Genomic DNA, 9,762 nt, shown 5'->3' with positions numbered 1-9,762 from the left:
ATATAAAACTAGAAATTCAGTTCCTCAGTTGCATTCGTCAAATTTAAGTCCTTAACAGCTACATGGGGCTATTGGCTACCACCATGGACAGGATGGATGCATTTCCATCATCACAGAAGGTTCTACTGGACAGTGCAAGTTTAGGGCTACTGTGACGATGATGTGGTAAGTTCAAGGGGGCCAAGGTGACCTCCTGAGACAATAGAACAGTATCTGATTCTGGAGAGGAATTATCTTCGACCATCTGTGCATCAGTCAGTAGATAAAAGTTACACAGGTTATTTCATTCTTTCATTAATTTTTCTTCCAGTTTATATCGAGATATGATTGACATACAGCACTGTTATTAGCTTAAGGTGTACAGCTCAATGATTGATGCGACTTACATACCTCATCAAATGAATATCACAGTAGGTTCAGTGAACAACCATCATCTCATAGAGATACAAATTAAAGAAACGGAAAACATTTTTTTCTTGTGATGAGAACTCTCAGGATATACTCTGCTAATAACTTTTATATGTAACATACAGCAATGTTAATTATAGTTATCAAGTTATACATTACATCCCTAAAACTTATTATCTTATAAATGGAAGTTTTTATTTTTTGACTGCCTTCATCCATTTCCTGCCCCCGCCCCACCTCTGGTAACCACAGATCTGATCTCTTTTTGTATGAGTTTGTTTGTGAAGTATGATTGACTTACAACACCACGTTACTTCCTGTTCCACAGCATAGTGATTCGGTATTTCTGCACATTTCAAACTGGCCACCAGGGTAAGTTTGGTTATGACATGTCACCATACAAATACATTCCACAGGTATAGTCCGTATTCCCCACACTGTCAATTTCAAACCTGGGACTCGTTTATTTTGCAGGTGGAAGTTTGTACCTCTTAGTCTCCCTCACCTCTTTCTTTCCTCCCTCCAGCCCCCTCCTTCTGGCAACCGCCTGTTTGTTCTCTGTATCTATAACTCTGTTCTGTTCTGTTTGTTCATGTGGTTTGTTTTTATTTTTAGATTCCACGTATAAGTGAAATCATACAGTATTCGTCTTTCTCCAACTTATTTCACTTAGAGTAATTCCCTGTAGGTCCATCCATGTTGTTGCAAATGACAAGATTTCATTCTTTTTTATGACTACATATATATATATATATATACACACATACACCCCACATATCTTTATCCATTCATCTGTTGATGGGCCCTTAGGTTGCTTCCATATTTTGGCTATTGTAAATAATGCTGCAGTGAACACAGGGGTGCATAAAAACTACATAGGTTATTTTTAACAGAAGGAATTAAATAGAAAGAATTGTTAACTAGATAGTGGAGAAATGAAAAGGCAAAAGCAAACTAAAGTTGCATTCCCAGGGCTTGGGAAACAAAGTGCAATGGTCAGAATTATTAAAATGTAGAAGCTTGGAGATGGGCTATAGAGAGCTGAAACTGACTTTTTAAAAAAAATAAAGACTTTGGAGGAGAGGGCACCAGCTGGCTGCTTCTAGGCTCTCAGAACTTGGAAGGGAGGGCCTGTGGGGCTGGAACACAGAGCCCTGAGGAAGGGAAGCTGCTCGGCTGTTCCTGGTGTCTCTGAGCCCATAGGAGGGGCTCTGTGGGGCTGGGACCCAGACCTCTAAGTAGGGGAGGGGGTTGTTGATGGCTGGCTTGTTCTGCTGTCTCTGAGAGGGCATGATAAGGCCGGTGTGGGAGTTTTGAAAAACTGAACACTGGAATTATTAAGGTACTGGAATAAACTGCAATTACAGGGGTGGAAAGTGTGGCTGAGGTCATGTTCACACAAACAGGAAAGAAACAGGAAGAAAACAGGATGCAGACACAAAGGAATAAATCCCGCATCCCCTTCTCAACCTTCCAGTCTTCTGACATCCTTTTGGCAAAACTTAGCAGGGAGCCAGCTGGCAAAGGAGAAATGTTTTCAGAACCCCAGTCCCAACGTCGTGAAGCAGAATCTGAGACTGGGGTAGAGATGCTGTGTAAGGAAGGCTTTCCTGGGCTTCTGTCCATGGCTCTTGGGAGGAAAACTAAATTCTTGGAATTTCCCAAGTAATAGGAGTGTCTTTGTTATTCAGAAGCCCGTTAGATCACACCTGTATTTATGCTGTCAAGATGTTTCAGATGGGGACTGTTTACCAACCAAGTGATTAGAGGGTTGGCACTTTGCGACAGCCCCACCCACCTCCGACCTCCAGAGAGAGAGTCACGGGATGGGGGGAGGTGTTGAAGATCAAATTCAATCACATAGCCAATGATCTAGTCATTCAGGTCTATATAATGAAACTCCAGTGAAAACTGGATACCAGTGCTCCAAGGAACTTTCTAGTTGTGAACACAGCAGTGCGGGAGGGGGTGATGTGTCCAGATTCCACAGGGAAGGGGCACAAACTCTCTGGGTCTGGGAACCCCCTGTAAGACTGGGCATCTCTTCATTTGGCTGATCCTGCTCTGTATCCTTTATAATAAAACTGTAATTGCTAAGTATAGCGCTTTCCTGACTTCTGTGAGTCATTCCAGCAAGTGATCAAACCTAAGGAGGCTTGCGGAATACCTTGAATTTGGAGCCAGTTGGTCAGAAGGGCAGGTGGCCTGGGCACCCTCAGACTGGTGACTGGCACCTGAAGTGAGGCAGTCTTGTTGGGGACTGTGACCTTAAGCCTGTGGAGTCTGACTCTAACTCGGGGTTGTTGGTGTCAGAATTGAATTGCCCTGTGGTAAGAGTCGTCGAATATTTTCAACCTGAGGTTGGTTACATCTGCAGATGCAGTGGACCGACCGTATTGCAGGGGAGTGAGGGGGGAATGTGGATTTGAAGCTCTGAGGCAATTGTTTAACAAATTAGCCCAACTGGGCAAAACCAATGATTCCTATGAGGTGGTAGTGTCCTGACCATTTACTTTTGTGTAGCAAACTACCCCAGAACGTAGGTTCATGGGGTTTTGTGAAGCAGAAACTCAGGGAAGACTCTCCTCTGCCCTGTGATGTCTGGAATCACAGCCAGAGTGACAATACAAAGTCATAAAACACAAAGCACGCTAAAATTGAAAGTGCATCTTTTCAGATTTGTTTTTAATGATAAAATTTCAGGTAAATTCTTCCAAGTTGAGCTTTTCTCCCTTTCAGGTCGCCCCTCATTCCCTGGTGCTCTTCGTGAGTTAGAATGGCCTTTGGGCAGTTCAGCTCTGCAGGTTGGCTGTGATGGAAGGGTTGCAGAGCCGTCCAGCCAGGCTGAGAAGCTCATAATCTTTAGGGTGGCCTCTCAGCATCTATGATGTTGATTACAGTTTTATTGCACCCCCTCCCCCAAATTATAAAAGCACATCTCTATAAATAATCCAAGCCCAAGATACAGAAGCAGGGCACTTGAGAATGTACATTATAGTGATCAAGGGATTTGGAGCCACACCACCTGAGTTTATATTCCAGCTTAACCATTTACTAGCTTTGCGACCTTGGATGAGATACATTACCTCCCCGTGCCTCAGTTTCTCCATCTGTGAAATGGGGTCATGATTTCAGTTGTCATCTGACTTCTGTCACTAACCAGTGTGACTTTGTTCATCTTGGTTTTGTTACGTGGACTAGAAGTTCTGTGAGCTCCCTTGCAGTTCTGCATTTCTAGAAGTGACAGTGATGGGCAAGAAGTGAAAGGCCTAATACATTAGAAGGCATCTGTTATTTTTTTTCCTCTGCCCAGCCATCCCTGACCACAGCTGTCCCTTGGTGCTCTGAGTCCCAGCCGGCTTTGTCCTGTTGGTGAGCGCTGTCAGCCGTGGTGGCTTCCTGGCACAGCAGCACGAGCTCACGTCTTAGAGTTAGACTGGATGTGAATTCTAGCTCTACCACCTCTCTGGCTAATGAAGTGATTTAACCTTTTAAACCCTCTATTTCCTCATATAAAGCAAACCTGTGTTAATTGGAATGCTGGGCTACAAATAATGGACCCCTGGATGGAAAGTGGTTTAAAGAGTACCCATTTATTTATCAGAAACTGGCCATTTATTATTTGTTATTTATGATTATGGCACCACGCTTGCCAAGCAGCCTGGGCTTAGGTGGCTGTAGCACTGGGTCAGTGAAACCAGGTTGGCTTTTCCCTTATGGTCCCAAGACGATGGCTGTAGAATCATGTCAGCAGACAGGAACCATGGAAGGGAGCTTCTCATTGTCTGCTTCTTTGGTAGGGCACGAAAATTTCTCCAAAAGATACGAGCAAAAACGTCCTCAGTCTGCATAGACCAGGGCTGGGTTTCACATTCATGCCTCAGCTGCAGGGAATGCTGGGTAAGCCGACATAGGTCACGTGGGGCCTCTGTCAAGTGGAGGTGAGCCCCACCCACAGTGGCATTTGTGACAAATGTCTAGCTCAGGGCATTCTGCGAATCAAATGGATTGATTGATTTAATCTGTTCAAATTAATATTTAGGCTTATCAAATGCTTACTGTAGTAGTTATTATATGTCAGGCACTGTTTAATATCAACCTATTTACTCCTCATAACTCCATAAGAGAGATACTATTATGATCCCTGTTTTACCAATGGGGAAACTGAGGCACGGACAGATTGAGATAACTGGCTAAGGCCTCAGAGCTTGGAAGTGGTGGAGGCAGGATTTGAACGCGGCTCCTGAGCCCACTCTCTCAACCCCTGCACCAGCCCATCTCCCAAAATGTGTGTTGAAGCATCGCGGACAGCAGGCTGCCTGAGAATGCTTTCCTCTCCTTCCTCTGCTTCTGCCCGGAGTGTGTGGATGCGGGATGGAAGGGGCAACAGTAAAAGCAGAATCTTCCACTGCACATGCCCTCCTTTCTCTCTCCATTCCAGTTTCCTGTGTTTACTTTCCCTCTTCTGCTAGCTTCACATCAGTGTCAAAAGAATCTGTGAAATCGATTCCAAAATTCTCTACTTATTTCTTTAAGATATATGAAAAGGGTGATTTTTTTTTCCTCCTGATTTTTGAAAGCCCGAACCAACAGAGAATAAAAGTTTTCTGTGTCTAAGGCTGAATAGAAATGGGTTGATGGATTGGCCGTGAGGCCTTATGGGCAGTTGTCACTGGGCGTCCACCTTTCCTGCGAAGAGCAGCTCAGAGTGTAGTGAGAGCTTATAGGGCACTGCCTGATGGCGAGGTCCCTTTAAAATAGAGCATTTTGAATACTTTGTTCATTAACAGGATTGGGATGGAACTGGAGAAGGATTGACCGCATCATGGCTTCGGCTGCCACATCCACAGCATGGCAGGGAGGCAGGCATGGGGTTGTTTTGGAGAACCCCTCTCTAAGGATGTGGAGGAAGGGAGCCACACATTTGTAACACAAACCGGTGACTCAAGAAGGAACAGGAAAGGACCATCACAAGTTTCCTAGCCTGGGACACAGAAAACATGAAAACAAGGTCACATGTCCCACCATGAAGAAAGGAGCCTCTGAAAAGGGAGGAAAAAACAGCCAAATATAACTCCACATAGAGATGATCAGAAAAACATCCTCGCTCGTTTGACAACCAACCAAGAATAACATATGAGTTCATCGAGCTCCAAAAGGGGAGAAAAGATAGAAGCATTAGGCAGCTAATTTAAAAATCAAGCAGTGCATTGCTCGTCTTCATGCAGAGGAATGTTTGGGAGCAGATCCTCGTGGAGCAGAGCTAGCCCCCTAAAGGGGGCTTTCCTGTGGGGACGAAGCAGCTGCATCGTTGGTGACTCCTCGGATATTAGCAAAACACTTGCTAAATATAGATGAACATCAACAAGTCATAAATAAGGGAAACAGGAGTGGGAAACTCCACACAAAAGGTGAGTGGGCAAGAACAAAGACAGCCTTTTCTGCCAAGGCAGTTATCACGTGCAGCATTGAAGCATGACTCACTGAATCATTTAGAAGTTCAAGTGCCAAATAAGAATAAAAGTCCTATGCGGGAAACTGTCACAGAGCAGGGCACTGGAGGCCAACTGCTACCGAGTGTCTGTTTCCAGCACTCTATTCCATGGAGTGGAAAGAAAGCATGACATTGGTAGGAACTCTGAGGACATGACAATGGCCAGGGGGCCAGGAGCTACTCAGGCTGCCAGTCTGCTGTTGTACCTGTATCAGTTCTTTCCCTATTTAAGTTTTCTTTACTGTAAAGGAGACCATCAGAACCTCTATCTTTATTTCCCTCCAGGACATGGGATTACCTAGCCCCTGAACGTGAGCAAGTTGGACCGCATCAGTCTGGACCGTGGTAGGTCAGCTGAACGCCGTTTTCTCAAAGAAGCCAAACACGTGCTGATCAATTTCTGCTCTTCATTTTTGCCCAGATTAAATCCATTTAAACTCTGAACAGTCTGTACTTATTAAGTGCCGTGTGTACATGGTGTTGGGCTTGGCTCTGCCCACAGCACATCAAACCAAACAAGCACACCCCGCCCCTCCTTCTAGGAAGTCCTGGTTTAAGGAGGCTTTGGCATGAACAGATGGAGAGCTGTTGCAGCTACTCCCACAAGTTTAGGTAATTCTTGCTGAACACAGACAGCATCTCATCTCGATGTCCCAAAGAAGACTGCCGCCCAACCCCACAAAGACACCATATAGTTCCTCAATTGTAACCTGTCAAGTAGCTCTTGGACACTCAAAGGATGTGTAGAAACAGGTAGCTCTTTTAAGAAACCCTATATAAAAAGTGTATCCTTGTGTCATTTGCTATGTCCTCAATCCAGTGCTTCACATCAGCCACCAAATTACTGACATAAAACAGTTAAGCCACGGTAGGGTTAGCTGGTGAAGGGGGTTCCCCCCAACCCCCTGCCCTGTAGATTGATTTAGTTATATTTATTTATTTATTTTGCTTTCTGGGGATTTTACCAGTCCTGGCAATTTATGAATAATTGTTTATTTATTCAAGTAGATTCCTTTACATACATCACAGCACTTAGACAGGACCACCTGGGCACCATGATATGTTCTTTGTGAAGCAGAGATTTTGATAAAGAGATACTTCTATCCTCTCATGCTGTGGATGGCAAAACACCCCCTTACTTACTGTTTTTGGAGCGAAGCCTAGTCAAGTGTGCCTTATTCTGCCTTGGTGCCCGTCACCAAGCACCCAATAGCGGGTCTGGTGCTGATGTTTGTGAAAATGAGCAGCAGGTGCTGAATGAATATGGTGAGAGGGGCTGATGAACTTGGTGCCTCTTCTGTTCACACTGGGTGATTGTCCATCCAATACTTACAGCGATGCAGAGAGAGCCCAGCTGGTGGTAAGAGAGATACCAAGTGGTGGCTGTTAATTCTCTAAGTCTTTAAATGAAGAATGGGGTAAGAGGCATTTTCTTCCCCTTCCTTCAGCAAGGAACCACTCTGGTCCTAGAACTTGGGAGTGGCTGGTGTGGACGTGTCCTCCTTCCCATTGCTGACAGTAGACGTGCTCACTGGTGGTGGAGCTGAGCTGTGTTTGTAGGTGCTGTTCCTGGGGTTTGCACAGCAGTGTCACTACCTTGGCTGAACATTTTGAGCTATGCTTGGAGCTTCCTGAAGTCACAGTTTTGCAGAGGGTCCTTAATAGTTGAGGTTTAATGCATTTCTCCATGCATGTGTTTTGAAAGGAACACACAAAACATTGAAGTTAACATTTCCCAACATTTTGGTTCAAACAAAACCATCTTTTCCTTCCTCCCTTATCTTCTGCTCTCCATCTACAGAATGGCTTTCAGGTACGGGTTTTTCCAGGCAGTCATTTCCAGCCTGTAGGGAAAGTGGCAGCATCAGATCTCTTTGTGTTCTGGGACTTTTACATTTTTCCCCACTTCAGTTGATGGGAACCCCTGTGATGTTATATGCTGGAGACTCTAAGAAATCATAAATCTAAAGACACTCCAGAGGGGAGGGTATAGCTCAGTGGTAGAGCACATGCCTGGCATACATGAGGTCCTGGGTTCAATCCCCAGTACCTCCACTAAAATAAATAAATAAACCTAATTACCTCCCCCCCAAACAAAAAGGAAAATAAAGATAATCCATTCGTTGGTGTTCTCAGAAAGAAAAAAAAATGCTGTCAAGCTTTGTCATGTCATAGACTGCAAATGCATCCTGACTTCAGAGATGTTACAACAGCAACACAAAGTGCATTGAAGGTTCAAGGAAATACACATTCATCCTTTTCTTGGAACCACCTAAGGAAATGTGGGGTCTTATAAGCAGAGAGCAAACAAATACATACAACAGAAAGGTCCTTCCTCTGCAAAAACTTTCTTTCATCTCTGTTTCCACAAATTACTCCATGGGGACTTCAGGACAAGAGTCTTTGTGGAGACTTTTTGCAAATGTCACTCACCAGAGTAGTTATTAAAATGGGGCTGGTGAATAAAGTCAAGAAACCATCAGATGCCTCTTGTGTTTTTCCAGCCCATGACATGGCAGAAAGCCAAGTAAAATAGATGACAGTAGCAATTACAGCAACGCACCATCAGCCATAGTGACAGGCTGGTGTGTGCACCGGGGTCTACCTGCTCTCTGAACGCGCCATTCGCCTCCCAGCTGTGCAGTGGGGAGGAAGCCCGTGTGGCTTTTGGAGATCCGTTTTGGAAATAACTAACTTTGCAAGGCAAACTGGGGTGGGGGGGCGGGAAAGGTGGCTGTGCATTTGTATTGTTGTTTTGGCCCTCACACATCAAAGTTGCACTGGGTGATGCTACGCTGTATTCCAGGCGAGACAGAAAGTCGGGACCTGCTCCCACCAGCAGTGTAGCTTTATCCCACATCTTACTATTCCTGTTCCTTGATATTCTCAGCCTTAAACATTTTTGCCCACCAGGTAGGAGTGAATGGCTTCTCATTGTGGTCTTAATATGCATTTTTCTGATTATTAATGAACATTTCCCCCTATATAATGGGCATTCATCTTGCCGCATCTATTAAGGGCCTCTTTATCTCCTTTGACTCTGGATTGTTTGTGCCCTATTGGGGTGTTTGTCTTTTTCTTGTTGACATAGGAGTTCTTTATTTCCTGGATATTAATCCTTTGTTAACTGTAGGTATCGAAGATCTCTCCTCCCCATTTGTATCTTGTCTTTTTTTTTTTTTTTTGAATTTTTTAAAAAGATTTTTGGTTTCTTTTGTTTTGGGGGGGTAATTAAGCATTATTTACTAATTTGTTTTTAGAGGAGGTGCTGGGAATTGAACCCAGGACCTTGTGCATGCTAAGCATGCGCTCTACCACTTGAGCTGTACCCCCGCCCCTGTATCTTGTCTTTTTAGTCTCTTGTTGGTGTCTTCCGAAGAATGGAAGTTACTGTGGTTGAACCAATCACTGTTTTTTCTTTAGAGTTTGTTCTTTTTGTGACTTGTTTAATAATCCTTCCCTATCCTGAGGTCATGAAAATGTTTTTCTATTTTTTTCCCCTCAGAAGTGTGATTTTTTTCCCTCCTGATGTCATTGATCCACCTGGAATTGATTTTAGTAAATGGTGTGAGTTGATCTATTTTTTCTCTTTTCTTTTTTTTTTTTTTATTCCATATTGCTTACCCACTGTCCCAGCATCATTACTGAAAAATCCCTCCTTTTCCACTCACATGCCATGTCACCTCCTCCAGTGTGGGTCTTCTTGCGTCTCTCTGTTCTGTTCCATAGACTATTTGTCTGTCTCTGCCCCAGTAACACTGTCTGATTTTCAATGACTATAATTATTCTCATCTGGTATGGCACATTATAGTTTTCAAGTCCAATGGGAATCTGAATTGGTCAGGACTAGGCTGATGGAT

General features: G+C 44.1%; 1 non-coding gene across 1 annotated transcript; it reads left to right on the top strand.

Moving 5' to 3' along the window:
- Nucleotides 1–7,884: 7,884 nt before the first annotated feature.
- Nucleotides 7,885–7,957, top strand: TRNAA-GGC (transfer RNA alanine (anticodon GGC)). Its single transcript has one exon. It is a non-coding gene; the product is annotated as a tRNA-Ala (tRNA).
- The last annotated feature ends 1,805 nt before the right edge of the window (nt 7,958–9,762 follow it).

This window comes from Camelus bactrianus, chromosome 30 (assembly GCF_048773025.1).
Source record: "Camelus bactrianus isolate YW-2024 breed Bactrian camel chromosome 30, ASM4877302v1, whole genome shotgun sequence".
NCBI classification, from domain to species: Eukaryota; Metazoa; Chordata; class Mammalia; order Artiodactyla; family Camelidae; genus Camelus; species Camelus bactrianus.
The sequence above is the reverse complement of the archived record's forward strand: the minus strand, read 5'-3'. Positions and strand labels throughout refer to the sequence as shown.